We start from the raw sequence: 20,241 nt of genomic DNA on the forward strand, positions 1-20,241 counted from the left end.
TTTTGAGCTATTGGTGATGAGTAATATAAGGCGACGGAACGTGAAATATTTTATGCACCATTAGATTTGGCGGCTGAATCAACCCGTAATATTTTTTTCAATAATTCATGTCGCAGTCAGCTGAAATGAGCATGTTAATATAATGTTCTCCAGGATAAAGTGCTTTACTGTTGAGCATTTCATTATCTTGACGGTTTCTCTTCCGCTAGCTGCGGAATTAAATATGAGGCGGCAAAGGGAGAAACATGAATATTTGAATCAAAATGAGGCTGTGTAAAGAATAGAAAGCTTGCGATATATGCTAAGAAGAAAAAAACCTCAGATAAAAACCCCTGTGATGCTTGGATCGTTTTTTCGTTCACTGGTTTTTGATTATGTCCTAGGGATTAACATCTAATCAGTGTTAGATTATGGTTTTGATTAGCTCTCAACCTGTTCTTTAACTCACACCGTATGAAGATACATAGACTGTTTATATGATGAAATTGTAACGGAGTAACACGTGATACGGATTGAAACTGTCAAATCTGACTCCTTTATCTTGTTAGACCCAGAGTTTGTGTGTGGAGGATGTATGTCCATGCTGTCGTCCACCATCTAAATTTAGGACTCTTTTTTTCCCTTCTGTGCTGTTCAAGGCGACATCTTGTATGCTCCTTCCCTTTGGGGTCATCATTAAGTAGGAGGAGGTCCTGGAAGAATGGGAAACAATTTACAAAATGGGTTCTCCTACGCATCGTGGAGAGGTGTAGGGTTTTAATATTTACCACGTTCTAGCAGAATATTTTGTCACTTTATTAGAACAGGAAGGGGATTTTAATTGGAAATTAGGTACACATGCTTTGGGATGTATTGAAATTTGCTGTATATGTTATGAATAGTAGACAGTGATGTGGATTTTCAGGTCATTGCTATGTATGTGTTCATTTATTTGTTCCAAAAGGTTGGTAGTCCTATTACCAAAACATATCCAACTTGGCAATAAAGTCATGGTTTGACTGGATTATAACCTCAACTGCATGTTCCTGTCTATCTCTTATGGATACAGTATCTATCTACCTTAATAATTTTCGAAGTGTTCCCTATGAAAAAGAGTCTCGCCACTCTCTGCAAGAAAAAAATTCTTACATCATCTGTTTTTAAACATCGGGTACTAATTCTAGGTGTGTTTGTCACTCCTCACCTTCTTCATGTCCACCCTGGTGAGAACTTCTGCAATCCTTAGTTTCCATCAAGCTCCCTCACTCTTCTAGACTCTATCCAATCTTGTATGATTGTCTCTCCAGACCTCATCTGAAGATTTAGCACATAAGCAAACTTCTTATAAATAAGACAATAGTTACATTCAAATGAGGCTTGTGTAGGGAATAGAAATCTTGCAATGGGGAGGAAGAACGAAAGTCCAATAGATAACTTGAGCTAGTTTTGTGACATTGGATTTGTTGTAAAATATGCAGATGCTGCTCATTCAACCATGTCTGTGGATTTACATTATCAGTGCAATCTTTGCCATTAACATCAGTAATAGTATCATAAGGAATGACTTGCTTTTATGTAGCAAATTTAATCCAAAGTGTTTTCCTATTGTTTGAAGACAGGAATATGTGAACAAATGTAGAATCGATATTTTTTCAATTTTCTTGACATGGAAGGAAAAGTTTCAATTTTTTTGATGGTATTGAGAATTTTGGTCTTGTCTTTTGGTTAACTTTTTTAGTGATATACAATTGAACAAGGATAAAAAATTCAAAAACTTCTCTCACCCAATCCTGGAACTGCAGCAGAATTTCAACTTCAATACCCTGTAGTATGGATTTGATGCTGCTGCTTTTGAACGGAGGGAGGCATGCCACAAACTAACACCCACAATCCAAAGACGTACCAGTTGGTAGGTTGGTTGGTCATTGGATTAGGCTAGGGTCAAAGCAGGGCTTGGTGGGTGGCACAGCTCAAAAGCCCGGAAGGGCTTGCTCCACACTGTATCTCTATAATTAAATAAACCAAATCACCAGTCTGTGGTTTGAGTCAGTGCAGAAGCTATCGTTGTTTCTGCTGCAAGTATTTCCTTGTGCTGTTTTGCTCATTATTCATAAAGAGGAAGTTTCTGTGATGTACTGAGGAGCGACAAATGTCTGTTGTCAGTTCTTACAAGCCTGCTGTCTGTGCTTTTATTTATATATATATATATATATAATATAGTAGAGATAGTGTTCTTTTCCTTAATAGAGTGAGCTTTTACTACTTGTGCTCAGTTAGTACTTGTTGGATAAAATTAACAATGTTGTCCAGTGGAAATGAAATCAGACAAACATCAGAAAGAGAGAATTGCAAATGATGTGCTAAATAAGTGATTATTGATTGTGGGAGGAGTAACACCAGTTCCATTACTGTCTGTGTATCTATGACATAGATCAGGGGTAGGCAGCCTACAGCACAAATGATTTTCTAGCATGTGTTATTCATTCATTTGAGGCAAAACATAACTAGATGTATTTAAATGGATAATTCCCATATTTCAAGTTTTTTATGGCATTTATCTGACCCACCATCCGCTGATTAATACGCGGTCTGGCCCACAGAGGCAAAAAGGTTGCTGACTCCTGACATAGATGCATCTGTGTCACCTCACTCGTGTTGGGCTATTTGATCCTTCAAATGTAATGAGCACTTAAAAATGAATTGGTGAAATAAAGGGATCTATAGCACAGTTTTATCCTTCAAGGTTTGCAATATAATAAAATTCTGTGCTCTTTTTTCTATCTGTTTTTAAATTATCTGTCGCCATTACTGTAGTCTCAGTCAACAAATGTCACATTTTTACAGACTTAAAATATGATATCTTTGATTTTTGACAATTTGCTTTACTATTGGTTTGCTGGCTGGGTTGTAGCTCATCTGTTACTACTTGAGTCACAGTCAGAAGATTATGTCAAAGATACGAGCACCCAACTCATGGATGCCTTGATAAATGAGTGACTTCCCATAATATTCAATTCAGAAATACGTATGCTTATCCCAATTTCAAAACAGCTGAGTCAGCATCAGTTTTAATTATCACTGGAATATGTGGGGAAATCTGTTGTTTTTCCAAAACTCTCCACATCATAGTTACAATAAGATATATTAAATTAGTAGAGCAAAAAGAGGGGAAAATATTGAGGTAGTATACTTGAGTTCTTTGTCAATTCAGAAATCTGATGGTGGGGGGGATGAAACTGGTCCTAATATTTTGAGTGTCTGTCTTGAAGTTCCTGTATCTTCTCTTCAATGATAGCAATGAAAAGAGGGCATGTCCTGGGTGATGGAGTCCTTAATGAAGGATGCCACCTTTCTGAGGCATTGCCTTTTGAAAATGTCCTCGTTGGTGGGGAGGCTAGTGCCCATGATGGAGCTGGGTGAATTTTCAACCCTCTGCAGCTTTTTCCAAACCTGTACAGTGGCCCCTCCATGCCAGACACTAATACATGATTACTGTCAAGTGATTTTTGTGTTTGTCCAATTTGGGAGTATCTGTCATTCCCTTCCATTACTTGGGAATGCCCTGTATGTGTTTTAGATTGGAACAGTACTGAGATAATTGGAGTTTAACTGCTTGTAGTGCTGCCTTTCTAATGAGTCATTAAATGGGGTCTTTGCCCTATTCAGGGGGTATGAAAGTTACATAAAACAATTATCAGAAGAGTAGTGGATTCTTTATATGTAACCAAAGTGTTAAAACAGGTCACCTGTCACATTTCATGTTTTCACATTGTCATATGGTCTAATTAAATGAAAGTTACCTCCTTTGTACAGTTCTGCATCAAATAAATAAATTATTTGCTACGCAGTGCTTTAGTGTTTCCAGACAACTTCTTTAAACTTTCTAACTCATTTTTTTCTGTGTATAACTTACATATACACAGGAGATTCTGTTGAAGCTGGAAATCTTGAGCAACATATACAAAATACTGGAGGAACTCTGTAAGTTAGCTTGTACTCCTTCCTCTTGCCCCCACCACCTTATTCTGGCTTCGACCTGCTTACTTTTTCATGAGGGGTCTTGATCTGAAATGTCAAGTGTTTATTTCTCTCCATAGATGCTGCCTGTCTTGCTGAATTCCTCCCGCATTTTCTTAGTGTGTTACTGCATTTCTCATGAAGTCTTTATCAGGTACCCTGAAGTCCTGTGATAATGAACAAGGTTTTTTTTAAAAAAGGTAAACTACTGGAAGAAATCCATAGGTGAGCAGCATCTTTGGAGGCAAAGGAAAGAATGTTTGACACTCTATTCTTCCAGCTGTTTGTTTATGCTTCAGATTCCTGCATCGGTAATCTATTATCTCCAATATCACGGACATCTCTCGTACATTTACATCCATCAAGTTCATTTGTGGAAAATACTTATCTCCCCATTCACTTAAAATAGCAGTTTTACTGTGAGCACCTCAGCCTTTGACCTTTTTCCATAATCTGGCAACTGTTGTTTTTCTCAAACATTCTGTGACATCCTAGTACCCATTAAAATCTTTTGTCCTAACCAACATTTGCTTGTACCACTCACTGCTCATTGGAGAGTTGAACATATATGAATTTTGTCATCTTGAGTCATTTATTATCAGCTTTAGACTGATCACTTGATTCTGCCATCATTGAATTCTGCTTGAACATGCAATTTTAGCTGTTCTGTGTTGCAGCTTTCAGATTTACTGCTTATTTTTGGGTACACCTTATGCTTTTTTTCTGCCTGCCCATCTCCCTGTTAGTTCAAAGGTTCTTTTATTGTCAAAGTATGTATCCATATACAACTCTGAGATTTGTCTTCTCCAGATAGCCACAAAACAAAGGACATGAAAATCATTCAGAGTGAAACATAAACCCCCCCCCCCCGCCCCCACACAAAACAGATCAAGAACATCGACCTCAAACCCGGAGCCTGCTACAGCATCATCTGTCAGGATTTAGCCATTTCAGTCCATACTACCACGCTGCTCTTGGTGATACTCATTGCAATTCCTACACAATCCTCCCCGTCCAGATTACATTCTGTACCCTTGCTAATTTCCAGTGGTTCTTCCAAGTGTCATACTTCAGGAAAGGACACTAATGCTCAGGGAGATGAGTGAGCTGTGTTAAAAGCTTGATATTAGAACTCAAGAAGTTTGAGTTATTTTTCTGAGAATTCCCATTGTGCCATCCGCTCTTAGTCTGTTTTTGTCAGTGGAGCGGAACGTATCTAGCTGTTATGATCCAGTGAATATAAGTTACAATTCTGTTATTTGTAAGAGGTTTCTGGGTAGAACATAGGTTTACTCTCTTTACAAATTTACAATAAGAACTTCTCATGAAAGTGGCTATAAAGCATCCAGAGGTTGAGAGTACTACTAGTTGTATATCCTGAATCTTTTATTTTTCAGGTATCTCGTGTTGCATTTGATGCCACCATGTAATGGTTCAAACATTATGAAGCTACTATTGAGTGAACCTGGCCTGGTTAGAATTTAGTGGTGAATTCTAGCTTTTACAGTAACTCAGTTTTATGGTAATGTTTTTAGAAGTGAAGGAAAAGAACATGCCTTTCCTCTTAACTCCATCTTAAACATGAGAGATCTGATAATGACTCCTTTAAGGCAGGGCATTATCTCTTTCTTTGGTTCCTCCTGGAAATGCATCTTGATGTGGAAGCTGAACCAATGACAGATTAAAATTCTCCATTGTCTTTGAATAGAAGTCATGTTGTAATTAGCTTTTCCTGTTTCAAATTTAGTAATAAAATATAGATTCTTAAAATTAAATAAAAATAACTTCCAAAAAGGCAGAAATGTATCTCAGCATAATTATATGCTTATGTGAGGAAAGATTAAGAGAGACCTACGACCCAGGTTCAATTCCCACCATTGTCAGTAAGGAACTTGTACCTTCTCCCCGTAACTGCATGTGATTCCTTCGGGTGCTCCGGTGGATTCCTTCCACTGTCTAAAGACGTACTGTTTGGTAGGTTAATTGGTCATTGTAAATTGTCCCGTGATTGGGCTAGGGTTATATCGGGAGCATTTTTATGATGACTTGGTGTTTCACTGTGTCAAAGGCTTTTGTGTAGTCAATGAAACAGAAGTATGGGTCTTGTACTTCTATTGACCTTTCGATAATATTCCTGAGAATATAAGTTGCGTTTGATGTTCCCTTGTCTTCGACAAAGCTTCACTGTTCTTCACTGATCTCTGGTTTAATTTTGGTTCTTATTCTGAGTACTATGATTCTAAGTAGAATTTTTGTGAGGTGGCTCATTAATCTAATTGTTCTGTGTTGTCCACACTCTGTTGCACCTGGTTTCTTTGGCAGTGCAATGAATACTGCCTTTAAAAGATCTTCTGGTACTTTGCCACTGTTGTATGTTCTATTCAATAAGTTTGTTCATTTCTCTACACCAAGATCTAGCACTTCATACAGTTCAACCGGAATGTTATCTGGTCCTGATAATTTCCCCTTTCGCATTTTCTTCATAGCATGTTCCACTTCTTTCAGTGTTGATGGGCCCTTGTTGTTGTTGCCAATATCAAAGTTCTATCACCAGACCTGTTCTCCCTGTACAGTGAAAACATCATGAGAACCATACAAGACCTACCTGGAATAAGTATAGGAGGATACAATATCAACAACCTCCGCTATGCGATGATACAGTACTGATAGCAAACTGAAGTAAATTTACAGAAGCTAGTATCTACCATCAACACAGAGAGCGAAAGAAGTGGCCTAACTTTAAGCAAAAAGAAAACTGAAGTAATGGTAGTATCAAAGAAACCTGATAACCCAAGCTGTAGGATCTAACTGGGAACTGAAATCCTGAAACAAGTTCACAACTTCAAGTACCTTGGATCATGGGTAACATCTGATGGCAAATGCAAAACAGACATAAAAGCAAGAATAGCAATGGCAAGGATAGCATTAACAGAAATGAGAAACATCCTAATGAAAAGGAAAATAGCAATTGACATCCACCTTAGAACTCTCAGCTGCTACATTCTTCCTATGTTGATGTATGGCTGCGAGTCATGGACCATCACAAATGCAATGGAAAAAAGAATCAATGCAGCAGAGATGTGGTTCCTCAGAAGAATGCTATGCATATCGTATACAGACAGGATAACCAACGAAGTTCTACAGAGAACAAAAACAAAATGTACATTACTTTAAAAACTCAGAAAACAACAATCAAAATTCTTTGGACACATCATGCGAGGAGAGACATTAGAACATTTAGTTACAACTGGAAAGCTGGAAGGAAAAAGAAGCAGAGGCAGACAGAGAATGAAAATGAGAGATGGATTAACATCATGGTTAGAAACAGGGGAGGCAACAACTACAATTTGGAGGGTCAGGGACCGTGATGGATGGAGAGACATGATTGCCCATGCTGAACGGCAAGGCATCTGATCTAATAATCAGACTACTATATCGGGAGTTGCTGGACAGCATGGCTTGAAGGACAGAAGGGCCTATTTTGCACCGTATTTCAATAAATTTAAAATAAAACTATCTGCTGGAAGAACTCAGTGGGTTGAGCAGGAATGCGAAACAAATTCACTTTGGGGGAAATAAATTGGGCCAGAACATAGAAAGTTGCAGTATTAGTACCAAAGTCTGCATATTCATGTCAGAAAATGCTGCTCATGGAAACAACAACTTTCCACCTGTATTCTCAATATCAAAGAATTTCTTGGCTTTTCCATCAAAATTGAATTGGTCTCCAAAATTTGTTTGTGTGGTTAGAAACCTTTGGTTGAGTCTTTGGCAGAGCTGATTTGATGGGCCCACTGTTCCCATGTCTTATGGTCTGTGGAGTGAGACCTTGCAGAGAGCCAGGATGACAGGACAGGGATTTGTCCATGAATTCACCTTCTGCTTGTACAGTAAGATGACATTAACCATCAAACCTTTTGTTTAATTATCTATTCAAAATAACTTAAAGCAGGTTTTTTTATTGTAGTTAAATATTTACTGATAAATACTACAGGTTATAATATTTCAATTAAGTACCAATTTATCTGAATGATATAAAACACCAATTAGAAGCAAAACTCATTTTCACGGTTGAGTCAAGGTGACTACAGAAGCATGAGACCAGAGCTAACCAAAGTTGACTGGAAGGGAAACTTAGTAGGTATGGTGGTAGAAGCAGCAATGGCAGGAGATTGTGGGAATAATTCAGAACATGCAGGATCACTTCACCCCAATCAAGAAGCAGCATTTTGAAGGGAGGATGAGGCAAGCATGGCTCACAAAGAAAGTCGAGGAACATAAAAGCAAAAGATGGGGCATATGATATTTGGGAGGGGAAACTAATAGGAAACTAATTTTACCCTCAGTGATTGGTAAAATTCTAGATTCCATTATAGACTAAAATTTGATATTCTTTCTTTCTGCAAAGGGATTTATCCATCTCCCTTTTACAATGATCAGTAGCTCCCCATGTTTGATTTGGGTATTATAGGCATCAGTACTCACCATTTCTCTGCCATTACCATAACAATGTCCAGTTAGTTTCAAGGTGCTAATGGTATGAGGTCATTATATTGAAGTCATATTTTTGTCTTATTCCGTAGAGGCATTTGGGTGCATTTAAGAACTTAAGTACAGATACAGTTGCCTTTATTTTAACTTGACTCTGAAAATGCACATTTATAATTTTGTTAGTTGCTTTGGCTTGTATTGTTTTTGGCATAAATTTTTCAACATTTAAAATTTTCTTTGCACAACCCTGAATTTTTATTCCTCTATTCCTCAATTTAAAAAAAAAAAAAAGCCCAGTAATTGGATCTGGGGTTCTTCTTTTAATGTTGGTATCATCATCACAAGCAAGCACCACTTGACCTCTGCATACCGATGAGACTAATGCGGACTCTCCAGAGGGAAAGACCCATTTTCAGAAGTTGAACGGGGTTGCCAAAAATTTATAAATAATTTGCATTAAATGCTTTTATTATTTGGTAAGTAGTCAGCAAGTGCTTAATTATTGTCTAATACTCAATTGTCTTCCAAACTAAATGCAGCACTATGCTGGCCTAGTAGTAATTTGGCTTATAGTCTAGAGCAAGCAAATAATTCCCAAAACTAGAATTCAACTTGAATGTGTTTTCATCTTGTGATAATACTAATTTTACCTTTTCCCAGTTGTATTTGGCTAAATATTTTTTATTAGAGCAGAAGGAGAATGGAGGGTGATTGAGTAAAACTAGTTTGAAAATAATAGTTTGTAAAAAGAATTGATTAAAATGCTTTCCTCTTGGATGTGAAGGGCAAGCAGTGCTTCATTATTGATCACCGGAGTACATAACTAAGTCATTTATAGCAGCTGCAGTTACTCTTTGGATAAGATGGAAAAACAGATATTTTAGGATGGGAATAGTGTTTTAATCAGAGCTTACATTAGTCTGGACTTGTGACTGCCAGTAGAAGACAGTGAGACCAGTGTAGATAGAGGGAGTGACTCAAACTCTGGATTGATGATTCTCTGAGGTATTGCAGTAATTTTTTGCTGAGCTGACCAACAACAGGCCAGAGATTTTAGACCATGTGTTGATGTAGGTATAGACGGATGGTTACTGAGTGCCCTCTTAATCAGGAGAGCCTCTAAACAAGGACAATTCCAGATGAAAGTTTAGGCATTTAAGACTGAGATGAGAAATTTATTTTGTTGGATGGAGATGGTTCAGGAGGGAGGGTGTCAGATTTTTGAATCATGCGGGGCTCTCTTCCAGGGAAGTTTGGACCTGTACAGAAGGGGTGATCTGTAACTGACCTGGAGGGAGATTAATATCCTTGCGGGAAGGTTTGTTAGTGCTGCTTGGGGGGCTGGGTGTTAAAGTAGAGTTGAAGGGGGATGGTAACCAGAGCATCAGAATGGATAGTGGAGGGGTTGTAGAGAAAGGTGCTTTTAAGCCTACATACACATTCAGGGATCAAAATACTAAATTTTTGCCAGTTCCTTAAGGTTGTCATAGCTGAGGAGAGGTAGTGGGTATGGTCAAATGTTCTGAGCTGCGTATATTTCATTGTAGGCACTAGTGAGACTTGGTTGCGGGAGAAGCAGGATGGCAGCTCGGTCGGTGTTCTGGGCTTCCATCGTTTCAGGCATATAATGGGAGGGATTAAAGGGGGAGGGGTGGCATTACTAGTCGGGGACTGAAGAGCTCTTCTACTGAGGCAATATGGCAGAACTAAGGAATAAGAAAGGCATGACATGTTAATGGGATTATATTATAGACTGCCCAACAGTCCATGGGATTTAGAAGAGCAAATTTGTAGAGAGGGAGCAGACTGTTGTAAGAAACATAAGGTTGTGATATTGGTGATTTTTAACTTTCCATGTATTGACTGAGACTCCATACAGTAAAAGGGCTGGATGAGATAGAGTTTGTCATGTGTTCAGGAATGTTTCCTTAATCAATATATAGACATTCCAGCTATAGAGAATATGGTACCAGGTCCCCCTAGCAGGGAAAGGGATGGCAGGTGACAGAAGTTTGTGTATGAAAACACTTTACATCAAGTGATCATAATGCCATTAGTTTCAAGATAATTATGGAGAAGAATAGGTCTAGTCCTCGGGTTGAGTTTCTAAATTGGAAAAATATCAATTTTAATGGTATCAGAAAGGATCTACCAAGTGTGCATTGGGACATAATGTTTTATGACAAAGATGTACTTGGTAAATGGGAGGCCTTCAAAACTTAAATTTTTAGAGTACAGACTTTGTATGTTCCTGTCAGAATAAAAGGCAAAGGCATGGATAACAGCTTTAGGGAATCTTGGTTTTCAAGAGATAATTAAGGCCCTGGTTAAGAAAAATTGAGATTGTATCAGGTATTGGCAGGAAGGAGCAAATTAGGTACTTGAGTATAAGAAATGCAAGGGAACACATGAGAAGCAAATTAGGAGGACTAAAAGAAGGCATGAGGTTGATCTAGCAGACAAGGTCAAGGAGAATCCCCAAAGCTTCTACAGATATATTAAAAGCAAAAGGATAACAATAGCCAAAATTGGTCCTTCGGATCGGACTAATTATCTATGCCTGGACATCAGCAGTTTTGATCACCTACATTCGGGAAAGATATAAGTACAATTGAAAGAATGCAGAGAGAATTTACATGGATGTTGCCAGGACTTGAGGATCTGAGTTATAGGGAAAAGGTGAATAAAAGGTTAGTTTATTCCCTGGAGCATAGAAGAATGAGGGGAGATTTTATAGAGGTATAGAAAATTATGCAGTTATAGATAGAGTAAATGCAAGCAAGTTTTTTTTTTCCACTGAGGTTGCGTGAGATTAGAACTAGAGGTCATGCCAACTTGCATGTCATCAGATAACAGATTTGGAGATACTTTCATGAAGTAGTTCATAAGGTTATTGGACGGGGAGTTTGAGAAGATCCCAACAAATGGCAGGGAGATGCTTCTATTGCCATCAGAATTGAACTTGCTTGCTTTCTTTGTCACTATAGTAGCATTTGAGATCCTTCTTTTCCCAGTGGTCAGATTATAAATCTACCTGAAGTTACTCTCTAGCTCTCTATGGCACTTCAGTAATTCTTTTATCCCACCCTAATTTCTGTGTGGCTGGAAGGGTTTTATAATTGTTGCTTCATAACTTGTTTTCTCTTATAGTTGCTGCGTGGTGCAGAAAAATCTGTGCAGTTACTTATTTGGAGAAATTTGAAGTTATGTTTACAGTATACCCTATGTGTTTCTTCTTCCCAATGGATCAGCTGTGCATTTGTACAGGTTAGTGTTTAACCAGATATTCCATGATAACCTAGTTAATTACCTAGTTAAGTCAAGTGTCGGAGTGTTGTATGTTTTTCATTACAAGCCAGTTTGTCAACTGATTATGGAAGTGTTTTAATATTAATACATGAGGGTGTGGTGATTGGCTGTTTTGGTTCTTCCTTTATCCTGTTTAGCCTGTTCCTTCAACTAACTCAATAGGTTTGTGATAGATTAATAAGGACAGTGGCTTTATTTGTAGTTCAGTAAGGAAACTTGATAAATTGGTTTATTATCCTTGCGTGTACTGACATACAGTGAAAACTTACTGTTTATACAGGATCAATTCATTACAACAGTAATGAAAAATGTTAATATCACAGCCAAGAAATCTGACCAACACTTTTTCAGGAGCTAAAGAAATTTGGCAAGTCCCCATCGACCCTTTCCAATTTTTATCGATGTGCCATAGAACGCATTCTATCTGAATACATGACAGATTAGTATGATATCTGCTCTTCAAGTGACTGCAAGAAACTGCAGAGTTATGGACACAGCTCAGCACATCACAGGAGCCAACCTCCCCTCTAAGCACTCTTGTCTATACTTCTAGCTCTCTAAGTAAAGCAGCCATCCAATCAAAGACCCTACCCACCTTGGACATTCTCTCTTCTCCCCTTTTTCATCATGCAGACATTACAAAAGCCTGAAAGCACATACCACGAGGCTCAAGGACAGCTTCTATGCCACTGATATCAGACTCTTAAATGGATTACTTTTACGATAAGATGGATTCTTGACCTTACAGTCTACCTTGTTATGATCTTGCATTTTATTGTTTAACTGCACTGCTCTTCTTTGGTAGCTTTTACACATTATTCTGCATTATTGTTTTAACTTATTGTAGCTGAAGTGAACTGTGTAATGATTTGATCTGCGTGATCTGTACGCAAGACAAAATTTTCACTGTATCTTGGTACATGTGATAATAAACCAACACCAGTACATTGAGGTAGTGCACAGTAAAACAGTAAGCGTGCAGAGTAAAGTGTTATGGTCACAGTGAAGTGCAGGTAGACAGTAAGGTGCAAGGCTGTATTGAGGTTGAGTGAAGCCAAGACTCCATTTTATCATTCTAAGAAACTGTATATAATCTAACAATTGGATAGAAGCCATCCTTGAGGCAGGAGCTACGTGCTTTCATGCTTATTTTTATCTTGTACCCAATGGGAGGGGAGAAGAGAGAATGTCTGGGATGGGAGAGATCTTTAATTTTGCTGTCTGCTTTACTGAGGCAATGAGAAGTTTAGATAGAGTCCATGAAGCAGTGCTGGTTTCTGTGGACATAACTGCAGTTTCTTATGGTCATAGGCAGAGTAGTTGCCATTCCAAGCCGTGATGTGTCTGAATAGGATGTTTTTCATGTGCATGTGCACTGCCCCTCCCCTTCCTGAAGTCAGTGACCAGTTCTTTTGTTCTGCTGACATTGAGAGGAAGATTTGTTTTCATCAGGAAACTTGATAATGGAGTCATGGAAGTTAGGTATCTAATTATAAAGATCTGACATGTGAGTAGGTTGGATGATTTCAGTGTAGATTCTAGTGGACAGTAGATATTTATCTGATTTTTAACAATAGGATATCCTTTCTGGGTACAGAGGACCATTAAGGACCCACATCAAAGCTCACGTCTCTCAACAGGAGCTATGGAGTATCTAAGTAACTCCTGTGAAGAAGCTCTTGACTTCCTTTAAAAAAAGGCACCAGGACTAGTGTACATGGATGAACTGGAGATCCATGAACTAACTAATCTCAGATGCAAAGTACTGTTTGATTAGAAACTGCATTGTGACTTGGGTTAGATGAGATGGTGCTATAGGTAAATGGCTCTTCAGACTCCCAACTTGCCCTGGTCCACCAAAATCTCAACATTAAATGGTGGGTGGGAAGAATACAGTTTCAACAATGCAACATGTGCAAATTCTTCAGTGTTATCAAAACTACACTTCCTGAGCTACATCAAAGACTGCTTTGTTTCTGTTTCATGCACCTATGCTGAGCTCGTCATTTTCACCAACTTTGCCTCCATCTTCCCCCGCCATTAAATTCACTTGGTCCATTTTTGACACCTCCTTCACCTTTCTCTATTTCTGTCTTCCTCTCTGGAGACAAACTGGCAGCCAACACCTTTATAAACCTACTGATTCCCATGGTTATTGTGCCTGTACCTCTTCCTGTAAAAATGCTATTGCCATTTCTCATTTCCTTCATCTCTGCCATATCTGTTTCCATGATGAGGCTCTCCTTACCCGGACATCAGAGATGTACTTCAAAAAGCAAGGTTTTCCTTCCTCCACTTTTGATGCTGCCCTCACCCACATTTCCTCGACATCTGTGCTCACCCCATCTTCCCACCACTTTAACTAGACTAGAGTTCCTCTTGTCCTCACCTACCACCCCCTGTGTCTCTGCATCCAATATATCATTCTCTGCAATTTCCGTCATCATCAACAGGATCCTACCACCAAATACATCTTTACTTCCCTTCTCCCATTCTCTGCTTTCTGCAGGGGTCTGTGATTCCCCTGTCCATTTGTTCCTCCCCACTAATCTCTCTCCTGGCACATCTGTAGCAACAGATATACTACACTAGCCCATTTACCTCCTCCCTCACCTTCATTTGGGGCTCCAAACAGTCCTTCCAGGTGAGGCAACATTTCACCTGCGAGTTGTCTATTGTATCTGATGCTCCCAATGCGGTTGAAATTGGTGAGACACGATGTAAATTGAGGAAACTATTTTGTCGAGTACCTCCGCTCAATCTGCCAAAAGCAGAATTTCCTGGTGGCCAACCATTTTAATTCCTGTTCCCATTCCTGTTCCGACATGACAGTGCATGGCCTCCTCTTTTGCCATAATGAGACCATACTGAGGGTGGAGGAGCAGCATTTCATATTCCATCTAGGAAGCCTCCAACCTGATACCATGAACATCAATGTCTCCTTCTGGTAATTTTTCCCCCTTCCCCTTCACTCTCCCATTCCCCACTCTGGCCTCATACCTCCCCTTCTCACCTGCCTATCACCCCCTCCTAGTGTCACCCATTCTTCCCTTTCTCCTATGGTCCACTCTCCTCTCCTATCAGATTCCTTATTCACCCCCCAGGCTTCACCTGTCAACTTCTTGCTGGTCCTCCTTCCCATCCCCCAACCTTTTTATTCTGGCATATTCCCCCTTCCTCTTCTAGTCCTGATGAAGAGTCTTGGCCCGAAATGTCAACTGTTTATTCATAACCATAGATGCTGCTTGACATGCTGAGTTCCTCCAGTATTTTCTGTGTGTTGCTCTATCAAAACTATCTGTTGCCCAAAATCTGAGGTTCAGTTCGCTGAGGGCCATGAACAAGGGGGAGAAAAGGCTATCGGTTGTTGATTGGTGCCCATACTCTTTGTGGTCCATCTCCTAATACACTGGCCCAGGCTTATCGCTATATCAGATGAAATACTGATGTTGGCTGAAAATGGACGAAGCCAAGAAATCAAATAATATTCCCACAGAATTCCTGAATATTGATAAAGAACTTTAGGTGCAGAGTGATAATCAGATCTCCCACATCTGGAAAGAAGAGGATGTGCTAAGTGATTCTGATGTTACATGATCAATGTGGTTAATGCATCAGCAAGTCTTTAAGGCTAACAGCTAAGTTATTTCTATCAAAAGACTATGGATATGTCAAGAAGCCACTATGTCACTTGTAGGGAGCATCTTTAATCCATTTGGAATACTCAAAACTGAATATCAATAACAGTAGTAGTGTATTTCCCATCTATGATGATGCCCTGTCCAAGCCACTTGGGCAAGCCTACCAGAACAGGTAGTTGATACTGATGAACAAGTGTGACATTTTCCCTTGCACAATTACTTGAGCTTAAGGATAAGGGGCTTGTCAGCATCTTAGTTGCATCTGGTGTAAATGTGCTAAATTGCTCAATGATGAGGTGCTGGTAAGTGCATGTTTTTAGCTGATGCATATATTGCACTTGGGATTGCACGTGTATTAATAGAGGTGGTCATAGTGATTAAGAATAGGCTAATATATTTAGTTTAGAGGATGTTTTTAATGTGGTGATATGTGCAATACATACAGTAATAACCAGAATACCAAAACTCCCATTTCCTGCTTTAATGTTCACAGGTAATCAAAATTGAACCATCCTAATGTGAGTGTATTTGATTACATTGCTATTTTAAGCAGTTGTTATTTGTGGCTTCCCAGATTGACTGCAGTAATCCTTGATGATTTTACCAATTTTGTCAGTTCCCATATGCCTCTCCAGTGTCTGAGGTTGCAATATGTGCGGTCTAATTCTGTTCATCCTGTAATTGCCAGGGCGGTGGGGGTAGAGGCAGTTCAGGGAAAAGGGAAGACTGTAGAGAGAGTAGCAGAGGTAAGAAACTTCTTCCTTTTTTAAACTCCCCACTTTGTGCCTGAAACAAATATAATTGTTGTCAACTGAGCTAAAATGGCCCAAATACATTAATGTACCTATAATAATGATATTGCTCCAATCCCCCAACCGCAATCGCTCCTTCAAGTCTCCTACAACCAGACTAACCACTTGTAAATCGAGGGCTTTACCTTGCTACCCTGAGACATCCCAGCCTCCAATGACAGGGTGTGACTAATGGTAGGTCAGAGAGGACCCATAGCCTCCAAAAGCTGACAGTATATCTGAAGTTACAATTTAAAAGCTATTACAATTGAAATAACTGTTTTAGGATTGAAATATTTTGTAAACAATGAATATAATCATTTAAAAATATTTAATATTTTTAATTACAGTGGATTTCAGTTAAATGAGTCATTGGTTAATTGGGGAAACTGCTTATTTGGGATAACTCTTAAAGAACAAAGACTAATTGAGAAAATAGTCATGATTTCCTTTATTTATTTTGGACACTGTGCCACTTAATTGGGACAGGAAACTTGCCAAACATTTTCTAACTACCGTAGATTCCGGACTACAGAGCGCACCTGATTAAAAGCCGCTGGCTCTAATTTTAGAAATAAAATCAATTTTTTACTTGTAAAGGCCGCACCGGATTTTAGGCCGCACCGGATTTTCGGCCGCAGGTGTCCCACGTTGTAATATGAGATATTTACACAGAAAGATATTACACATGAGGATTTTTTAACTTTTAATTAAATCCATATGGTAACAAAAACAAATACATATTGCAAATGCTTTTTTTCGAACCGTGCCCGTAACGCGGCTACTTTTAAATATACGTTGCGTATACTTCTTTACTGAACAACATTCCAATATCTCCTAACGACTGGTAAAAAATATATATACTGCAGCCTACCAGGAAAAGTTATTGATCGCCTTTAACTTAAAAGCAGCGTTTTCGCTCCGCCGCTCCCCCCCGCCGTCCCGTTTATCGCAAACCGGTATCCCACAAGACGCGGCGAAACCGGGTGTGACGTCATAGCATCCCGCGATGTAGTACAGAAAACAAATATAGTTAAAACAGTTCTAACTTTAACTAGAAAATGAATTACTAAGCGAAAATATTATAAACTAAATAACTGCCATAAAGGCAGCACAATGCTTTTCTTCGAGTGTTTTCCATGTTGATGAGGGTGAGTACAAATGACTGATTTACAATAATTTAATTGTGAAAGTGCGCTTGATTTATCGTACAATTTCATTGGACCTCTGTGAACTACTCATCAATTTTATTGGTCTACTGTTACGAGGCAAAATGTTTTCGGCGGCATGAAAAAAAATAATACATTAGCCGCTCCGTATTAAAGGCCGCAGAGTTCAAAGCTGTTCAAAATGTGGGAAAAAAGTAGCAGCTTAAAATCCGGAATCTACGGTAGTTTAGCATCAGTCATGTGCACTTGTGTGACTGTTGGACACTACACTGTGCTCAGTTATGTGTGCTTGAATTCAAAAAGCAGTGATTTTTGTCATTGATGGTGGGAAATAAGCAGTACAATAATTCAAAACTGTTTTGCTCACTATGGTTTCAAGCATTCAGGCTTGGAGAGGCCAGAAACGGCCAGAGTAAAAATGGAGTGATTGTACTACCTCAATTTAGGAAGTATGAAGAATTTGAAGGTATCATAACTTGTTCTGAATGTTACAATAAAATGAAAATTTGGTGGATGCAATTGTCAAAAGCATTGTATGAAGGCTATCCATTACCTGCACTAGGTGTCAGTGAGATTTTATTCAGTTACAGCCAAGCAAAAGAACACAGCAGAGTGTACACTGCACAATTTCCTCCATTGGTAATAGTTTTTTTTGTAATTTATTTTTTATTGAAGTTCATCATCACACAAACATTTCCATAAGATGTATTTCAAATACTGTGCATATATCATTTATTCATATTTGCCACAAATCTCCATATAATATTTATCTGAGGTATATGCTTATAGAAAAGAGAGGAAAGAAAGAACAAGCAAAAGGAGAAAACTATGTACAAGTAGGGAGTGATTGTACTGTAGTAGTATTGGTAACGTTCTGATTTGTTCACTATTTCATTTAAATAATTTGTTACATAGTTAAATGGTTGTGCGTCTTTTTTAAATGTACCTTTTAAACTAATTCCATGAAATTTCAGTTAATTGGGGCAGCCACTTGTCCTGATGTGCCTTAATTAACTGTAATCCACTGTATTTGTGAAGGGAATTTGTTTTCCATTTTACCCCTTCATTATCCATTGAAATCAACATGGTCTCCATTCCTGCACCAACTCCAACATCTGCAGGCAGTTCTCTCCTGTGTAATTTCTGACAGGACTGGGTTCTGCCACTTACTGGGTCTTGACTGTCATATTCGATGGTACTAATCAACATCTGGAAGTCCCCAGAATACTTCCAAACTGCTGAATACTGACTGCAGTGTCTGCCCCGAATGTTACCTTAGCAATTCAGAAGAATATTTTATATCCATGAAGTTTTCATAATCTGCTATTTGTTTCTGTAGAAACCATTCACAGCGTACAGAACTGTTAAATATATAGTTATTATAGTGACCAGGCTGTTGATGGACCCTTTAAAGGTTATTGAATGAATATATATTGGAGGCTGGTTGAAAATCCGTGGTATGGTATAGGAAGATTATTCTGCACAATGAGGTAATGCATTCTAAATACTAACCACTCATTGTGTTTAAGTTTTTATGAAGTTTGTTGGATAATATATTCAGAAATATATATTTTCTTAGCTGACTCGAATAACTTGAGTCACTTCCAGTTGATCAATATTTTATTGAATACTTGTGGCAAATGTAGAAGGAAATCATTTTGGTTAATTTCCATGAGACATAGGAACAGAATTAGACCATCTGGCCCATTGAGTCTGCTCCGCCGTTCAATCAGTCAATCGATTTTCTTTTTTTTTCCCCTTCTTCTTCTTCTTCTCCTCCTCCTCAACCCCAGTTCCTGGCCTTCTCCCCGTAACCTTTGATGCCATGTCCAATCAAGAACCTATCAATCTCTACATACAAACAAGCTGGAGGAACTTGGCAGGTCGGGCTGCATCGGGCTGCATTTGACTGCAGTCAAAGTTTCCATGGATGCTGTCCCGACCCGCTGAGTTCCTCCAGCTTGTTTGTACGTGTTGATTTGACCACAGTATCTACAGTGTACTTTGTGTTTACCTATCAATCTCTGCCTTAAATACACCCAACAACCTGGCTTCCACAGCTGCATAGGGCAACAAATTCCACAAATTCACCACCCTTTGGCTAAAGAAGTTTCTCCACATTTCTGATTTGAAAGGGTGCCTCTCTATCATGAGGCTGTGCCCTTTTGTCCTAGACTCTCCCACCATGGGAAACATCCTTTCCATATCTACTCTGTCTAGGCCTTTCAACATTCAAAAGGTTTCAAAGAAATCCCCCCTCATCGTTCTGAATTCCAGCAAATACAGACCCAGAGCCATCAAACGTTCCTCATATGATAACCCTTTCATTCCCAGAATCATCCTTGTGAGCCTCCTCTAGACCCTCTCCAATGCCAGCACATCTTTTCTAAGTTGAGAGGCCCAAAACTGTTCACAATACTCAAGGTGAGGCCTCACCAGTACCTTATAAAGCCTCAACATCACATCCTTGCTCTCGTATTCTAGACCTCTTGAAATGAATGCTAAAATGGCATTTGCCTTCCTCACCACTGACTCAACCTGCAAGTTGACCTTTAGGATGTTCTGCTCAAGGACTCCCAAGTCCCTTTGCATCTCAGATTTTTGGATTTTCTCCCTATTTAGAAAATAGTCTGCACATTTATTTCTACTACCAAAGTTCATGACCGTGCATTTTCCAACATTGTATTTCATTTGCCACTTTCTTGCCCATTCTTCTAATCTGTCTAAGTCCTTCTGCATCCTGCCTATTTCCTCAACACTAGCTGCTCCTCTACCAATCTTCGTGTCATCTGCAAACCTGGCAACAAAGCCATCTATATTCCATTATATTAATCATTTATATAC

The 20,241-nt window shown here is 38.9% G+C and overlaps 1 protein-coding gene across 5 annotated transcripts in view; it reads left to right on the forward strand.

The window, feature by feature from the left end:
- Positions 1 to 20,241, forward strand: part of LOC140733155 (CSC1-like protein 2) — a 191,513-nt gene that overhangs the window by 771 nt on the left and 170,501 nt on the right. Inside the window, exon 2 of one of the 5 annotated variants that reach the window (XM_073056084.1) lies at positions 11,638 to 11,754. The exons of the other annotated variants lie outside the window; for them this stretch is intronic. The gene's annotated coding sequence lies outside the window, so the exon portion shown is untranslated. The remainder of the gene's footprint in view (positions 1 to 11,637; positions 11,755 to 20,241) is intronic. 5 annotated transcript variants of the gene reach the window in all.

The sequence above is a fragment of the Hemitrygon akajei genome, chromosome 9, assembly GCF_048418815.1.
Source record: "Hemitrygon akajei chromosome 9, sHemAka1.3, whole genome shotgun sequence".
Classification (NCBI taxonomy): Eukaryota; Metazoa; Chordata; class Chondrichthyes; order Myliobatiformes; family Dasyatidae; genus Hemitrygon; species Hemitrygon akajei.